The sequence below is a fragment of the Lampetra planeri genome, chromosome 60, assembly GCF_965212315.1.
Source record: "Lampetra planeri chromosome 60, kcLamPlan1.2.h2, whole genome shotgun sequence".
Lineage (NCBI taxonomy): Eukaryota > Metazoa > Chordata > Hyperoartia > Petromyzontiformes > Petromyzontidae > Lampetra > Lampetra planeri.
This window is the reverse complement of record NC_136166.1, coordinates 2264916-2280753: the sequence shown is the minus strand read 5'-3', so window position 1 is coordinate 2280753 and position 15838 is coordinate 2264916. Positions and strand designations below refer to the sequence as shown.

The window sequence follows — 15838 nt, the reverse complement described above, 5'->3', positions numbered from 1 at the left end:
GGGATTTGAACCCAAACCTCCAAAGAATGCAGAGACTTAATTCGCGACCAACGTCCACCCGGCCCCTTTACCAATATGTTCGAGCGCTTCCAGAAATGGCCAATGGGCATCATCACCAGGAGCTTGTCGTGAAATTGTTTTAATTGTGTCGAAGCTAAAACAAATATTTTTGCAGGTTGTGTTTTGCATAAAACAATATTTGGCAGCAGTGGGATTTGAACCCATGCCTCCAAAGAGACTGGAGCCTAAATCCAGCGCCTTAGACCGCTCGGCCACGCTACCTGGTCACTGACAGCAGCAACAGAAATCGCAAAGGGGCATTGTCATCAAAAGCTAGTGTTAATGTTGTATTAAAAGCGTCGTGGCTGAAACACCTTTTTAAGTTCGTCATTCCGTAAAAAAGGCAGTTGGTACTGGCGGGATTTGAACCCAAACTTCCAAAGAATGCAGAGACTTAATTCGGCACCAACGACCACCCGGCCCCTTTTCCAATATGTTCGAGCGCTTCCACAAATGGCCAATGGGCATCATCACCAGAAGCTTGTCGTGAAATGATTTCAATTGTGTCGAAGCTAAAACAAATATTTTGCAGGTTGTGTTTTACATAAACCAAGATTTGGCTGCGGTGGGATTTGAACCCACGACTCCAAAGAGACTGGAGCCTAAATCCAGCGCCTTAGACCGCTCGACCACGCTACCTGGTCATTGACAGAAGCAACAGCAATCGCAAAGAGGCATCATCACCAATAGCTAGTGGGAAAATTGTATTCAAAGCGTCGTGGCTGAAACACCTTTTTAAGTTCGTCATTCCGTAAAAAAGGCAGTTGATACCGGCGGGATTTGAACCCAAACCTCCAAAGAATGAAGATACTTAATTCGGCACCAACGTCCACCCGGCCCCTTTACCAATATGTTCGAGCGCTTCCAGAAATGGCCAATGGGCATCATCACCAGGAGCTTGTCGTGAAATGATTTCAATTGTGTCGAAGCTAAAACAAATATTTTGCAGGCAGTGTTTTACATAAAAAAAGATTTGGCAGCGGTGGGATTTGAACCCACGCCTCCAAAGAGACTGGAGCCTTAATCTAGCGCCTTAGACCGCTCGGCCACACTACCTGGTCATTGACAGCAGCAACAGAAATCGCAAAGGGGCATTGTCATCAAAAGCTAGTGTTAATGTCGTATTAAAAGCGTCGTGGCTGAAACACCTTTTTAAGTTCGTCATTCCGTAAAAAAGGCAGTTGATACCGGCGGGATTTGAACCCAAACCTCCAAAGAATGCAGATACTTAATTCGGCACCAACGTCCACCCGGCCCCTTTACCAATATGTTCGAGCGCTTCCAGAAATGGCCAATGGGCATCATCACCAGGAGCTTGTCGTGAAATGATTTCAATTGTGTCGAAGCTAAAACAAATATTTTGCAGGTTGTGTTTTACATAAAACAAGATTTGGCGGCGGTGGGATTTGAACCCTCGCCTCCAAAGAGACTGGAGCCTTAGTCTATAGCCTTAGACCGCTCGGCCACACTACCTGGTCATTGACAGCAGCAACAGAAATCACAAAAAGGCATTGTCATCAAAAGCTAGTGTTAATGTTGTATTAAAAGCGTCGTGGCTGAAACATATTTTTAAGTTCTTCATTCCTTAAAAAAGGCAGTTGGTACCGGCGGGATTTGAACCCAAACTTCCAAAGAATGCAGAGACTTAATTCGACACCAACGACCACCCGGCCCCTTTACCAATAAGTTCAAGCGCTTCCAGAAATGGCCAATGGGCATCATCACCAGAAGCTTGTCGTGAAATGATTTCAATTGTGTCGAAGCTAAAACAAATATTTTGCAGGTTGTATTTTGCATAAAACAATATTTGGCAGCAGTGGGATTTGAACCCATGCCTCCAAAGAGACTGGAGCCTAAATCCAGCACCTTAGACCGCTCGGCCACGCTACCTGGTCATTGACAGAAGCAACAGCAATCGCAAAGAGGCATCATCACCAATAGCTAGTGGGAAAATTGTTTTAAAAGCGTCGTGGCTGAAACACCTTTTTAAGTTCTTCATTCCGTAAAAAAGGCAGTTGGTACCGGCGGGATTTGAACCCAAACTTCCAAAGAATGCAGAGACTTAATTCGGCACCAACGACCACCCGGCCCCTTTACCAATATGTTCGAGCGCTTCCACAAATGGCCAATGGGCATCATCACCAGAAGCTTGTCGTGAAATGATTTCAATTGTGTCGAAGCTAAAACAAATATTTTGCAGGTTGTGTTTTACATAAAACAAGATTTGGCAGCGGTGGGATTTGAACCCACGCCTCCAAAGAGACTGGAGCCTAAATCCAGCGCCTTAGACCGCTCGGCCACGCTACCTGGTCATTGACAGAAGCAACAGCAATCGCAAAGAGGCATCATCACCAATAGCTAGTGGGAAAATTGTATTCAAAGCGTCGTGGCTGAAACACCTTTTTAAGTTCGTCATTCCGTAAAAAAGGCAGTTGATACCGGCGGGATTTGAACCCAAACCTCCAAAGAATGAAGATACTTAATTCGGCACCAACGTCCACCCGGCCCCTTTACCAATATGTTCGAGCGCTTCCAGAAATGGCCAATGGGCATCATCACCAGGAGCTTGTCGTGAAATGATTTCAATTGTGTCGAAGCTAAAACAAATATTTTGCAGGCAGTGTTTTACATAAAACAAGATTTGGCAGCGGTGGGATTTGAACCCACGCCTCCAAAGAGACTGGAGCCTTAATCTAGCGCCTTAGACCGCTCGGCCACACTACCTGGTCATTGACAGCAGCAACAGAAATCGCAAAGGGGCATTGTCATCAAAAGCTAGAGTTAATGTTGTATTAAAAGCGTCGTGGTTGAAACATATTTTTAAGTTCTTCATTCCTTAAAAAAGGCAGTTGGTACCGGCGGGATTTGAACCCAAACTTCCAAAGAATGCAGAGACTTAATTCGGCACCAACCACCACCCGGCCCCTTTACCAATATGTTCGAGCGCTTCCAGAAATGGCCAATGGGCATCATCACCAGAAGCTTGTCGTGAAATGATTTCAATTGTGTCGAAGCTAAAACAAATATTTTTCAGGTTGTGTTTTACATAAAACAAGATTTGGCAGCGGCGGGATTTGAACCCACGCCTCCAAAGAGACTGGAGCCTTAATCTAGCGCCTTAAACCGCTCGGCCACACTACCTGGTCATTGACAGCAGCAACAGAAATCGCAAAGGGGCATTGTCATCAAAAGCTAGTGTTAATGTTGTATTAAAAGCGTCGTGGCTGAAACACATTTTTAAGTTCTTCATTCCTTAAAAAAGGCAGTTGGTACCGGCGGGATTTGAACCCAAACTTCCAAAGAATGCAGAGACTTAATTCGGCACCAACGACCACCCGGCCCCTTTACCAATATGTTCGAGCGCTTCCAGAAATGGCCAATGGGCATCATCACCAGAAGCTTGTCGTGAAATGATTTCAATTGCGTCGAAGCTAAAACAAATATTTTGCAGGTTGTGTTTTACATAAAACAAGATTTGGCAGAAGTGGGATTTGAACGCACGCCTCCAAAAAGACTGGAGCCTAAACCCAGCGCCTTAGACCGCTCGGCCACGCTACCTGGTCATTGACAGAAGCAACAGCAATCGCAAAGAGGCATCATCACCAATAGCTAGTGGGAAAATTGTTTTAAAAGCGTCGTGGCTGAAACACCTTTTTAAGTTCTTCATTCCGTAAAAAAGGCAGTTGATACCGGCGGGATTTGAACCCAAACCTCCAAAGAATGCAGATACTTAATTCGGCACCAACGTCCACCCGGCCCCTTTACCAATATGTTCGAGCGCTTCCAGAAATGGCCAATGGGCATCATCACCAGGAGCTTGTCGTGAAATGATTTCAATTGTGTCGAAGCTAAAACAAATATTTTGCAGGTTGTGTTTTACATAAAACAAGATTTGGCAGCGGTGGGATTTGAACCCACGCCTCCAAAGAGACTGGAGCCTTAATCTAGCGCCTTAGATCGCTCGGCCACACTACCTGGTCATTGACAGCAGCAACAGAAATCGCAAAGGGGCATTGTCATCAAAAGCTAGTGTTAATGTTGTATTAAAAGCGTCGTGGCTGAAACACCTTTTTAAGTTCTTCATTCCTTAAAAAAGGCAGTTGGTACCGGCGGGATTTGAACCCAAACTTCCAAAGAATGCAGAGACTTAATTCGGCACCAACCACCACCCGGCCCCTTTACCAATATGTTCGAGCGCTTCCAGAAATGGCCAATGGGCATCATCACCAGAAGCTTGTCGTGAAATGATTTCAATTGTGTCGAAGCTAAAACAAATATTTTTCAGGTTGTGTTTTACATAAAACAAGATTTGGCAGCGGTGGGATTTGAACCCACGCCTCCAAAGAGACTGGAGCCTTAATCTAGCGCCTTAGACCGCTCGGCCACACTACCTGGTCATTGACAGCAGCAACAGAAATCGCAAAGGGGCATTGTCATCAAAAGCTAGTGTTAATGTTGTATTAAAAGCGTCGTGGCTGAAACATATTTTTAAGTTCTTCATTCCTTAAAAAAGGCAGTTGGTACCGGCGGGATTTGAACCCAAACTTCCAAAGAATGCAGAGACTTAATTCGGCACCAACGTCCACCCGGCCTCTTTACCAATATGTTCGAAGCGCTTCCAGAAATGGCCAATGGGCATCATCACCAGGAGCTTGTCGTGAAATTGTTTTAATTGTGTCGAAGCTAAAACAAATATTTTTGCAGGTTGTGTTTTGCATAAAACAATATTTGGCAGCAGTGGGATTTGAACCCATGCCTCCAAAGAGACTGGAGCCTAAATCCAGCGCCTTAGACTGCTCGGCCACGCTACCTGGTCATTGACAGCTGCAACAGCAATCGCAAAGAGGCATCATCACCAATAGCTAGCGGGAAAATTGTATTAAAAGCGTCGTGGCTGAAACACCTTTTTAAGTTCGTCATTCCGTAAAAAAGGCAGTTGATACCGGCGGGATTTGAACCCAAACCTCCAAAGAATGCAGATACTTAATTCGGCACCAACGTCCACCTGGCCCCTTTACCAATATGTTCGAGCTCTTCCAGAAATGGCCAATGGGCATCATCACCAGGAGCTTGTCGTGAAATGATTTCAATTGTGTCGAAGCTAAAACAAATATTTAGCAGGTTGTGTTTTACATAAAACAAAATTTGGCAGCGGTGGGATTTGAACCCACGCCTCCACAGAGACTGGAGCCTTAATCTAGCGCCTTAGACTGCTCGGCCACACTACCTGGTCATTGACATCAGCAACAGAAATCGCAAAGGGGCATTGTCATCAAAAGCTAGTGTTAATGTTGTATTAAAAGCGTCGTGGCTGAAACATATTTTTAAGTTCTTCATTCCTTAAAAAAGGCAGTTGGTACCGGCGGGATTTGAACCCAAACTTCCAAAGTATGCAGAGACTTAATTCGGCACCAACGACCACCCGGTTCCTTTACCAATATGTTCGAGCGCTTCCAGAAATGGCCAATGGGCATCATCACCAGAAGCTTGTCGTGAAATGATTTCAATTGTGTCGAAGCTAAAACAAATATTTTGCAGGTTGTGTTTTACATAAAACAAGATTTGGCAGCGGTGGGATTTGAACCCACGCCTCCAAAGAGACTGGAGCCTAAATCCAGCGCCTTAGACCGCTCGGCCACGCTACCTGGTCATTGACAGAAGCAACAGAAATCGCAAAGAGGCATCATCACCAATAGCTAGTGGGAAAATTGTATTAAAAGCGTCGTGGCTGAAACACATTTTTAAGTTCGTCATTCCGTAAAAAAGGCAGTTGAAACCGGCGGGATTTGAACCCAAACCCCCAAAGAATGCAGAGACTTAATTCGGCACCAACGTCCACTCGGCCCCTTTACCAATATGTTCGAAGCGCTTCCAGAAATGGCCAATGGGCATCATCACCAGGAGCTTGTCGTGAAATTGTTTTAATTGTGTCGAGAATAAAACAAATATTTTGCAGGTTGTGTTTTGCATAAAACAAGATTTGGCAGCAGTGGGATTTGAACCCACGCCTCCTAAAGAGACTGGAGCCTTAATCCAGCGCCTTAGACCGCTCGGCCACGCTACCTGGTCATTGGCAGCAGCAACAGAAATCGCAAAGGGGCATTGTCATCAAAAGCTAGTGTTAATGTTGTATTAAAAGCGTCGTGGCTGAAAGACATTTTAAAGTTCGTCATTCCTTAAAAAAGGCAGTTGGTACCGGCGGGATTTGAACCCAAACTTCCAAAGAATGCAGAGACTTAATTCGGCACCAACGACCACCCGGCCCCTTTACCAATATGTTCGAGCGCTTCCATAAATGGCCAATGGGCATCATCACCAGAAGCTTGTCGTGAAATGATTTCAATTGTGTCGAAGCTAAAACAAATATTTTGCAGGTTGTGTTTTACATAAAACAAGATTTGGCAGCAGTGTGATTTGAACCCACGCCTCCAAAGAGACTGGAGCCTAAATCCAGCACCTTAGACCGCTCGGCCTCGCTACCTGGTCATTGACAGAAGCAACAGCAATCGCAAAGAGGCATCATCACCAATAGCTAGTGGGAAAATTGTTTTAAAAGCGTCGTGGCTGAAACACCTTTTTAAGTTCTTCATTCCGTAAAAAAGGCAGTTGATACCGGCGGGATTTGAACCCAAACCTCCAAAGAATGCAGATACTTAATTCGGCACCAACGTCCACCCGGCCCCTTTACCAATATGTTCGAGCGCTTCCAGAAATGGCCAATGGGCATCATCACCAGGAGCTTGTCGTGAAATGATTTCAATTGTGTCGAAGCTAAAACAAATATTTTGCAGGTTGTGTTTTACATAAAACAAGATTTGGCAGTGGTGGGATTTGATCCCACGCCTCCAAAGCGACTGGAGCCTTAATCTAGCGCCTTAGACAGCTCGGCCACACTACCTGGTCATTGACAGCAGCAACAGAAATCGCAAAGGGGCATTGTCATCAAAAGCGAGTGTTAATGTTGTATTAAAAGCGTCGTGGCTGAAACATATTTTTAAGTTCTTCATTCCTTAAAAAAGGCAGTTGGTACCGGCGTGATTTGAACCCAAACTTCCAAAGAATGCAGAGACTTAATTCGGCACCAACGACCACCCGACCCCTTTACCAATATGTTCGAGCGCTTCCAGAAACGGCCAATGGGCATCATCACCAGAAGCTTGTCGTGAAATGATTTCAATTGTGTCGAAGCTAAAACAAATATTTTGCAGGTTGTGTTTTACATAAAACAAGATTTGGCAGCAGTGGGATTTGAACCCACGCCTCCAAAGAGACTGGAGCCTAAATCCAGCGCCTTATACCGCTCGGCCACGCTACCTGGTCATTGACAGAAGCAACAGAAATCGCAAAGAGGCATCATCACCAATAGCTAGTGGGAAAATTGTATTAAAAGCGTCGTGGCTGAAACACATTTTTAAGTTCGTCATTCCGTAAAAAAGGCAGTTGAAACCGGCGGGATTTGAACCCAAACCTCCAAAGAATGCAGAGACTTAATTCGGCACCAACGTCCACTCGGCCCCTTTACCAATATGTTCGAAGCGCTTCCAGAAATGGCCAATGGGCATCATCACCAGGAGCTTGTCGTGAAATTGTTTGAATTGTGTCGAAGCTAAAACAAATATTTTTGCAGGTTGTGTTTTGCATAAAACAAGATTTGGCAGCCGTGGGATTTGAACCCACGCCTCCTAAAGAGACTGGAGCCTTAATCCAGCGCCTTAGACCGCTCGGCCACGCTACCTGGTCATTGGCAGCAGCAACAGAAATCGCAAAGGGGCATTGTCATCAAAAGCTAGTGTTAATGTTGTATTAAAAGCGTCGTGGCTGAAACACCTTTTAAAGTTCTTCATTCCGTAAAAAAGGCAGTTGATACCGGCGGGATTTGAACCCAAACCTCCAAAGAATGCAGATACTTAATTCGGCACCAACGTCCACCCGGCCCCTTTGCCAATATGTTCGAGCGCTTCCAGAAATGGCCAATGGGCATCATCACCAGGAGCTTGTCGTAAAATGATTTCAATTGTGTCGAAGCTAAAACAAATATTTTGCAGGTTGTGTTTTACATAAAACAAGATTTGGCAGTGGTGGGATTAGAACCCACGCCTCCAAAGAGACTGGAGCCCTAATCTAGCGCCTTCGACAGCTCGGCCACACTACCTGGTCATTGACAGCAGCAACAGAAATCGCAAAGGGGCATTGTCATCAAAAGCTAGTGTTAATGTTGTATTAAAAGCGTCGTGGCTGAAACATATTTTTAAGTTCTTCATTCCTTAAAAAAGGCAGTTGGTACCGGCGGGATTTGAACCCAAACTTCCAAAGAATGCAGAGACTTAATTCGGCACCAACGACCACCCGGCCCCTTTACCAATATGTTCGAGCGCTTCCAGAAATGGCCAATGGGCATCATCACCAGGAGCTTGTCGTGAAATGATTTCAATTGTGTCGAAGCTAAAACAAATATTTTGCAGGTTGTGTTTTTCATAAAACAAGATTTGGCAGCGGTGGGATTTGAACCCACGCCTCCAAAGAGACTGGAGCCTTAATCTAGCGCCTTAGACAGCTCGGCCACACTACCTGGTCATTGACAGCAGCAACAGAAATCGCAAAGGGGCATTGTCATCAAAAGCTAGTGTTAATGTTGTATTAAAAGCGTCGTGGCTGAAACATATTTTTAAGTTCTTCATTCCTTAAAAAAGGCAGTTGGTACCGGCGGGATTTGAACCCAAACTTCCAAAGAATGCAGAGACTTAATTCGGCACCAACGACCACCCGGCCCCTTTAGCAATATGTTCGAGCGCTTCCAGAAATGGCCAATGGGCATCATCACCAGGAGCTTGTCGTGAAATTGTTTTAATTGTGTCGAAGCTAAAACAAATATTTTTGCAGGTTGTGTTTTGCATAAAAAAATATTTGGCAGCAGTGGGATTTGAACCCATGCCTCCAAAGAGACTGGAACCTAAATCCAGCACCTTAGACTGCTCGGCCACGCTACCTGGTCATTGACAGCTGCAACAGCAATCGCAAAGAGGCATCATCACCAATAGCTAGTGGGAAAATTGTATTAAAAGCGTCGTGGCTGAAACACCTTTTTAAGTTCGTCATTCCGTAAAAAAGGCAGTTGATACCGGCGGGATTTGAACCCAAACCTCCAAAGAATGCAGATACTTAATTCGGCACCAACGTCCACCTGGCCCCTTTACCAATATGTTCGAGCGCTTCCAGAAATGGCCAATGGGCATCATCACCAGGAGCTTTGTCGTGAAATGATTTCAATTGTGTCGAAGCTAAAACAAACATTTTGCAGGTTGTGTTTTACATAAAACAATATTTGGCAGCGGTGGGATTTGAACCCACGCCTCCAAAGAGACTGGAGCCTTAATCTAGCGCCTAAGACCGCTCGGCCACACTACCTGGTCATTGACAGCAGCAACAAAAATCGCAAAGGGGCATTGTCATCAAAAGCTAGTGTTAATGTTGTATTAAAAGCGTCGTGGCTGAAACACATTTTTAAGTTCGTCATTCCGTAAAAAAAGGCAGTTGAAACCGGCGGGATTTGAACCCAAACCTCCAAAGAATGCAGAGACTTAATTCGGCACCAACGTCCACTCGGCCCCTTTACCAATATGTTCGAAGCGCTTCCAGAAATGGCCAATGGGCATCATTACCAGGAGCTTGTCGTGAAATTGTTTTATTTGTGTCGAAGCTAAAACAAATATTTTTGCAGGTTGTGTTTTGCATAAAACAAGATTTGGCAGCAGTGGGATTTGAACCCACGCCTCCTAAAGAGACTGGAGCCTTAATCCAGCGCCTTAGCCCGCTCGGCCACGCTACCTGGTCATTGAGAGAAGCAACAGAAATCGCAAAGAGGCATCATCACCAATAGCTAGTGTTGAAGTTGTATTAAAAGCGTCGTGGCTGAAACACATTTTTAAGTTCGTCATTCCTTAAAAAAGGCAGTTGGTACCGGCGGGATTTGAACCCAAACCTCAAAAGAATGCAGAGACTTAATTCGGCACCAACGACCACCCGGCCCCTTTACCAATATGTTCGAGCGCTTCCAGAAATGGCCAATGGGCATCATCACCAGGAGCTTGTCGTGAAATGATTTCAATTGTGTCGAAGCTAAAACAAATATTTTGCAGGTTGTGTTTTACATAAAACAGGATTTGGCAGCGGTGGGATTTGAACCCACGCCTCCAAAGAGACTGGAGACTTAATCCAGCTCCTTAGACCGGTCGGCCACGCTACCTGGTCATTGACAGCAGCAACAGAAATCGCAAAGGGGCATCATCACCAATGCCTAGTGGGAAAATTGTATTCAAAGAGTCGAGGCTGAAACACATTTTAAGGTCGTCATTACGTAAAAAAGGCAGTTGATACCGGCGGGATTTGAACCCAAACCTCCAAAGAATGCAGAGACTTAATTCGGCACCAACGACCACCCTGCCCCTTTACCAATATGTTCGAGCGCTTCCAGAAATGGCCAATGGGCATCATCACCAGGAGCTTGTCGTGAAATGATTTCAATTGTGTCGAAGCTAAAACAAATATTTTGCAGGTTGTGTTTTACATAAAACAAGATTTGGCAGCGGTGGGATTTGAACCCACGCCTCCAAAGAGAGTGGAGCCTTACTCCAGCGCCTTAGACCACTCGGCCACGCTACCTGGTAATTGACAGCAGCAACAGAAATCGCAAAGGGGCATCATCACCAATGACTAGTGGGAAAATTGTATTCAAAGAGTCGTGGCTGAAACACATTTTAAGGTCGTCATTACGTAAAAAAAGGCAGTTGGTACCGGCGGGATTTGAACCCAAACCTCCAAAGAATGCAGAGACTTAATTAGGCACAAACGTCCACCCGGCCCTTTACCAATACGTTCGAAGCGCTTCCAGAAATGGCCAATGGGCATCATCACCAGGAGCTTGTCGTGAAATGATTTTAATTGTGTCGAAGCTAAAACAAATATTATGCAGGTTGTGTTTTACATAAAACAAGATTTGGCAGCGGTGGGATTTGAACCCACGCCTCCAAAGAGACTGGAGCCTTAATCCAGCGCCTTAGACCGCTCGGCCACGCTACCTGGTCATTGACCGCATCAAACAGAAATCGCAAAGGGGCATCATCACCAATGCCTAGTGGGAAAATTGTATTCAAAGAGTCGAGGCTGAAACACATTTTAAGGTCGTCATTACGTAAAAAAGGCAGTTGATACCGGCGGGATTTGAACCCAAACCTCCAAAGAATGCAGAGACTTAATTCGGCACCAACGACCACCCGGCCCCTTTACCAATATGTTCGAGCGCTTCCAGAAATGGCCAATGGGCATCATCACCAGGAGCTTGTCGTGAAATGATTTCAATTGTGTCGAAGCTAAAACAAATATTTTGCAGGTTGTGTTTTACATAAAACAAGATTTGGCAGCGGTGGGATTTGAACCCACGCCTACTCAAAGAGAGTGGAGCCTTATTCCAGCGCCTTAGACCGCTCGGCCACGCTACCTGGTAATTGACAGCAGCAACAGAAATCGCAAAGGGGCATCATCACCAATGACTAGTGGGAAAATTGTATTCAAAGAGTCGTGGCTGAAACACATTTTAAGGTCGTCATTACGTAAAAAAAGGCAGTTGGTACCGGCGGGATTTGAACCCAAACCTCAAAAGAATGCAGAGACTTAATTCGGCACCAACGACCACCCGGCCCCTTTACCAATATGTTCGAGTGCTTCCAGAAATGGCCAATGGGCATCATCACCAGGAGCTTGTCGTGAAATTGTTTTAATTGTGTCGAAGCTAAAACAAATATTTTTGCAGGTTGTGTTTTGCATAAAACAAGATTTGGCAGCGGTGGGATTTGAACCCACGCCTCCAAAGAGACTGGAGCCTTAATCCAGCGCCTTAGACCGCTCGGCCACGCTACCTGGTCATTGCGAGAAGCAACAGAAATCGCAAAGAGGCATCATCACCAATAGCTAGTGGGAAAATTGTATTAAAAGCGTCGTGGCTGAAACACATTTTTAAGTTCGTCATTCCGTAAAAAAAGGCAGTTGAAACCGGCGGGATTTGAACCCAAACCTCCAAAGAATGCAGAGACTTAATTCGGCACCAACGTCCACTCGGCCCCTTTACCAATATGTTCGAAGCGCTTCCAGAAATGGCCAATGGGCATCATTACCAGGAGCTTGTCGTGAAATTGTTTTATTTGTGTCGAAGCTAAAACAAATATTTTTGCAGGTTGTGTTTTGCATAAAACAAGATTTGGCAGCAGTGGGATTTGAACCCACGCCTCCTAAAGAGACTGGAGCCTTAATCCAGCGCCTTAGCCCGCTCGGCCACGCTACCTGGTCATTGACAGCAGAAACAGAAATCGCAAAGGGGCATTGTCATAAAAAGCTAGTGTTAAAGTTGTATTAAAAGCGTCGTGGCTGAAACACATTTTTAAGTTCGTCATTCCTTAAAAAAGGCAGTTGGTACCGGCGGGATTTGAACCCAAACCTCAAAAGAATGCAGAGATTTAATTCGGCACCAACGACCACCCGGCCCCTTACCAATATGTTCGAGCGCTTCCAGAAATGGCCAATGGGCATCATCACCAGGAGCTTGTCGTGAAATGATTTCAATTGTGTCGAAGCTAAAACAAATATTTTGCAGGTTGTGTTTTACATAAAACAGGATTTGGCAGCGGTGGGATTTGAACCCACGCGTCCAAAGAGACTGGAGCCTTAATCCAGCGCCTTAGACCGCTCGGCCACACTACCTGGTCATTGACAGCGGCAACAGAAATCGCAAAGGGGCATCATCACCAATGCCTAGTGGGAAAATTGTATTCAAAGAGTCGAGGCTGAAACACATTTTAAGGTTGTCATTACGTAAAAAAAGGCAGTTGGTACCGGCGGGATTTGAACCCAAACCTCAAAAGAATGCAGAGACTTAATTCGGCACCAACGACCACCCGGCCCCTTTACCAATATGTTCGAGTGCTTCCAGAAATGGCCAATGGGCATCATCACCAGGAGCTTGTCGTGAAATTGTTTTAATTGTGTCGAAGCTAAAACAAATATTTTTGCAGGTAGTGTTTTGCATAAAACAAGATTTGGCAGCGGTGGGATTTGAACCCACGCCTCCAAAGAGACTGGAGCCTTAATCCAGCGCCTTAGACCGCTCGGCCACGCTACCTGGTCGTTGACAGCAGAAACAGAAATCGCCAAGGGGCATTGTCATAAAAAGCTAGTGTTGAAGTTGTATTAAAAGCGTCGTGGCTGAAACACATTTTTAAGTTCGTCATTCCTTAAAAAAGGCAGTTGGTACCGGCGGGATTTGAACCCAAACCTCAAAAGAATGCAGAGACTTAATTCGGCACCAACGACCACCCGGCCCCTTTACCAATATGTTCGAGCGCTTCCAGAAATGGCCAATGGGCATCATCACCAGGAGCTTGTCGTGAAATGATTTCAATTGTGTCGAAGCTAAAACAAATATTTTGCAGGTTGTGTTTTACATAAAACAGGATTTGGCAGCGGTGGGATTTGAACCCACGCCTCCAAAGAGACTGGAGACTTAATCCAGCTCCTTAGACCGGTCGGCCACGCTACCTGGTCGTTGATAGCAGCAACAGAAATCGCAAAGGGGCATCATCACCAATGCCTAGTGGGAAAATTGTATTAAAAGCGTCGTGGCTGAAACACCTTTTTAAGTTCGTCATTCCGTAAAAAAGGCAGTTGATACCGGCGGGATCTGAACCCAAACCTCCAAAGAATGCAGAGACTTAATTCGGCACCAACGACCACCCGGCCCCTTTACCAATATGTTCGAGCGCTTCCAGAAATGGCCAATGGGCATCATCACCAGGAGCTTGTTGTGAAATGATTTCAATTGTGTCGAAGCTAAAACAAATATTTTGCAGGTTGTGTTTTACATAAAACAAGATTTGGCAGCCGTGGGATTTGAACCCACGCATCCAAAGAGAGTGGAGCCTTATTCCAGCGCCTTAGACCGCTCAGCCACGCTACCTGGTAATTGACAGCAGCAACAGAAATCGCAAAGGGGCATCATCACCAATGACTAGTGGGAAAATTGTATTCAAAGAGTCGTGGCTGAAACACATTTTAAGGTCGTCATTACGTAAAAAAAGGCAGTTGGTACCGGCGGGATTTGAACCCAAACCTCAAAAGAATGCAGAGACTTAATTCGGCACCAACGACCACCCGGCCCCTTTACCAATATGTTCGAGTGCTTCCAGAAATGGCCAATGGGCATCATCACCAGGAGCTTGTCGTGAAATTGTTTAAATTGTGTCGAAGCTAAAACAAATATTTTTGCAGGTTGTGTTTTGCATAAAACAAGATTTGGCTGCGGTGGGATTTGAACCCACGCCTCCAAAGAGACTGGAGCCTTAATCCAGCGCCTTAGACTGCTCGGCCACGCTACCTGGTCATTGACAGCAGAAACAGAAATCGCAAAGGGGCAATGTCATAAAAAGCTAGTGTTGAAGTTGTATTAAAAGCGTCGTGGCTGAAACACATTTTTAAGTTCGTCATTCCTTAAAAAAGGCAGTTGGTACCGGCGGGATTTGAACGCAAACCTCCAAAGAATGCATAGACTTAATTCGGCACCAACGACCACCCGGCCCCTTTACCATTATGTTCGAGCGCTTCCAGAAATGGCCAATGGGCATCATCACCAGGAGCTTGTCGTGAAATGATTTCAATTGTGTCGAAGCTAAAACAAATATTTTGCAGGTTGTGTTTTACATAAAACAAGATTTGGCAGCGGTGGGATTTGAACCCACGCCTCCAAAGAGAGTGGAGCCTTATTCCAGCGCCTTAGACCGCTCGGCCATGCTACCTGGTAATTGACAGCAGCAACAGAAATCGCAAAGGGGCATCATCACCAATGACTAGTGGGAAAATTGTATTCAAAGAGTCGTGGCTGAAACACATTTTAAGGTCGTCATTACGTGAAAAAAGGCAGTTGGTACCGGCGGGATTTAAACCCAAACCTCCAAGGAATGCAGAGACTTAATTCGGCACAAACGTCCACCCGGCCCTTTACCAATACGTTCGAAGCGCTTCCAGAAATGGCCAATGGGCATCATCACCAGGAGCTTGTCGTGAAATTATTTTAATTGTGTCGAAGCTAAAACAAATATTTTGCAGGTTGTGTTTTACATAAAACAAGATTTGGCAGCGGTGGGATTTGAACCCACGCCTCCAAAGAGACTGGAGCCTTAATCCAGCGCCTTAGACCGCTCGGCCACGCTACCTGGTCGTTGATAGCAGCAACAGAAATCGCAAAGAGGCATCATCACCAATAGCTAGTGGGAAAATTGTATTAAAAACGTCGTGGCTGAAACACCTTTTTAAGTTCGTCATTCCGTAAAAAAGGCAGTTGATACCGGCGGGATTTGAACCCAAACCTCCAAAGAATGCAGAGACTTAATTCGGCACCAACGTCCACCCGGCCCTTTGCCAATATGTTCGAGCGCTTCCAGAAATGGCCAATGGGCATCATCACCAGGAGCTTGTCGTGAAATGATTTCAATTGTGTCGAAGCTAAAACAAATATTTTGCAGGTTGTGTTTTACATAAAACAAGATTTGGCAGCAGTGGGATTTGAACCCACGCCTGCCAAAGAGAGTGGTGCCTTATTCCAGCGCCTTAGACCGCTCGGCCACGCTACTTGGTAATTGACAGCAGCAACAGAAATCGCAAAGGGGCATCATCACCAATGACTAGTGGGAAAATTGTATTCAAAGAGTCGTGGCTGAAACACATTTTAAGGTCGTCC

At 45.4% G+C, this 15838-nt stretch overlaps 18 non-coding genes across 18 annotated transcripts; all 18 read right to left on the bottom strand.

Moving 5' to 3' along the window:
* Positions 1-200: 200 nt before the first annotated feature.
* Positions 201-282, bottom strand: TRNAL-UAG (transfer RNA leucine (anticodon UAG)). The gene has a single exon. It is a non-coding gene; the product is annotated as a tRNA-Leu (tRNA).
* Positions 283-617: 335 nt separating this feature from the next.
* On the bottom strand, positions 618-699 carry TRNAL-UAG (transfer RNA leucine (anticodon UAG)). The gene has a single exon. It is a non-coding gene; the product is annotated as a tRNA-Leu (tRNA).
* Positions 700-1034: 335 nt separating this feature from the next.
* Positions 1035-1116, bottom strand: TRNAL-AAG (transfer RNA leucine (anticodon AAG)). The gene has a single exon. It is a non-coding gene; the product is annotated as a tRNA-Leu (tRNA).
* A 752-nt stretch (positions 1117-1868) lies between these two features.
* On the bottom strand, positions 1869-1950 carry TRNAL-UAG (transfer RNA leucine (anticodon UAG)). Its single transcript has one exon. It is a non-coding gene; the product is annotated as a tRNA-Leu (tRNA).
* Positions 1951-2285: 335 nt separating this feature from the next.
* TRNAL-UAG (transfer RNA leucine (anticodon UAG)) lies at positions 2286-2367 on the bottom strand. Its single transcript has one exon. It is a non-coding gene; the product is annotated as a tRNA-Leu (tRNA).
* Positions 2368-4789: 2422 nt separating this feature from the next.
* On the bottom strand, positions 4790-4871 carry TRNAL-UAG (transfer RNA leucine (anticodon UAG)). Its single transcript has one exon. It is a non-coding gene; the product is annotated as a tRNA-Leu (tRNA).
* Positions 4872-5623: 752 nt separating this feature from the next.
* TRNAL-UAG (transfer RNA leucine (anticodon UAG)) lies at positions 5624-5705 on the bottom strand. The gene has a single exon. It is a non-coding gene; the product is annotated as a tRNA-Leu (tRNA).
* A 336-nt stretch (positions 5706-6041) lies between these two features.
* TRNAL-AAG (transfer RNA leucine (anticodon AAG)) lies at positions 6042-6124 on the bottom strand. Its single transcript has one exon. It is a non-coding gene; the product is annotated as a tRNA-Leu (tRNA).
* A 1169-nt stretch (positions 6125-7293) lies between these two features.
* TRNAL-UAG (transfer RNA leucine (anticodon UAG)) lies at positions 7294-7375 on the bottom strand. Its single transcript has one exon. It is a non-coding gene; the product is annotated as a tRNA-Leu (tRNA).
* A 337-nt stretch (positions 7376-7712) lies between these two features.
* Positions 7713-7795, bottom strand: TRNAL-AAG (transfer RNA leucine (anticodon AAG)). The gene has a single exon. It is a non-coding gene; the product is annotated as a tRNA-Leu (tRNA).
* Positions 7796-8965: 1170 nt separating this feature from the next.
* Positions 8966-9047, bottom strand: TRNAL-UAG (transfer RNA leucine (anticodon UAG)). Its single transcript has one exon. It is a non-coding gene; the product is annotated as a tRNA-Leu (tRNA).
* A 756-nt stretch (positions 9048-9803) lies between these two features.
* TRNAL-AAG (transfer RNA leucine (anticodon AAG)) lies at positions 9804-9886 on the bottom strand. Its single transcript has one exon. It is a non-coding gene; the product is annotated as a tRNA-Leu (tRNA).
* A 1168-nt stretch (positions 9887-11054) lies between these two features.
* TRNAL-AAG (transfer RNA leucine (anticodon AAG)) lies at positions 11055-11136 on the bottom strand. The gene has a single exon. It is a non-coding gene; the product is annotated as a tRNA-Leu (tRNA).
* Positions 11137-11891: 755 nt separating this feature from the next.
* TRNAL-AAG (transfer RNA leucine (anticodon AAG)) lies at positions 11892-11973 on the bottom strand. Its single transcript has one exon. It is a non-coding gene; the product is annotated as a tRNA-Leu (tRNA).
* Positions 11974-12311: 338 nt separating this feature from the next.
* Positions 12312-12394, bottom strand: TRNAL-AAG (transfer RNA leucine (anticodon AAG)). Its single transcript has one exon. It is a non-coding gene; the product is annotated as a tRNA-Leu (tRNA).
* A 334-nt stretch (positions 12395-12728) lies between these two features.
* On the bottom strand, positions 12729-12810 carry TRNAL-AAG (transfer RNA leucine (anticodon AAG)). The gene has a single exon. It is a non-coding gene; the product is annotated as a tRNA-Leu (tRNA).
* A 336-nt stretch (positions 12811-13146) lies between these two features.
* TRNAL-AAG (transfer RNA leucine (anticodon AAG)) lies at positions 13147-13228 on the bottom strand. The gene has a single exon. It is a non-coding gene; the product is annotated as a tRNA-Leu (tRNA).
* A 2004-nt stretch (positions 13229-15232) lies between these two features.
* TRNAL-AAG (transfer RNA leucine (anticodon AAG)) lies at positions 15233-15314 on the bottom strand. Its single transcript has one exon. It is a non-coding gene; the product is annotated as a tRNA-Leu (tRNA).
* Between the last annotated feature and the right edge of the window lie 524 nt (positions 15315-15838).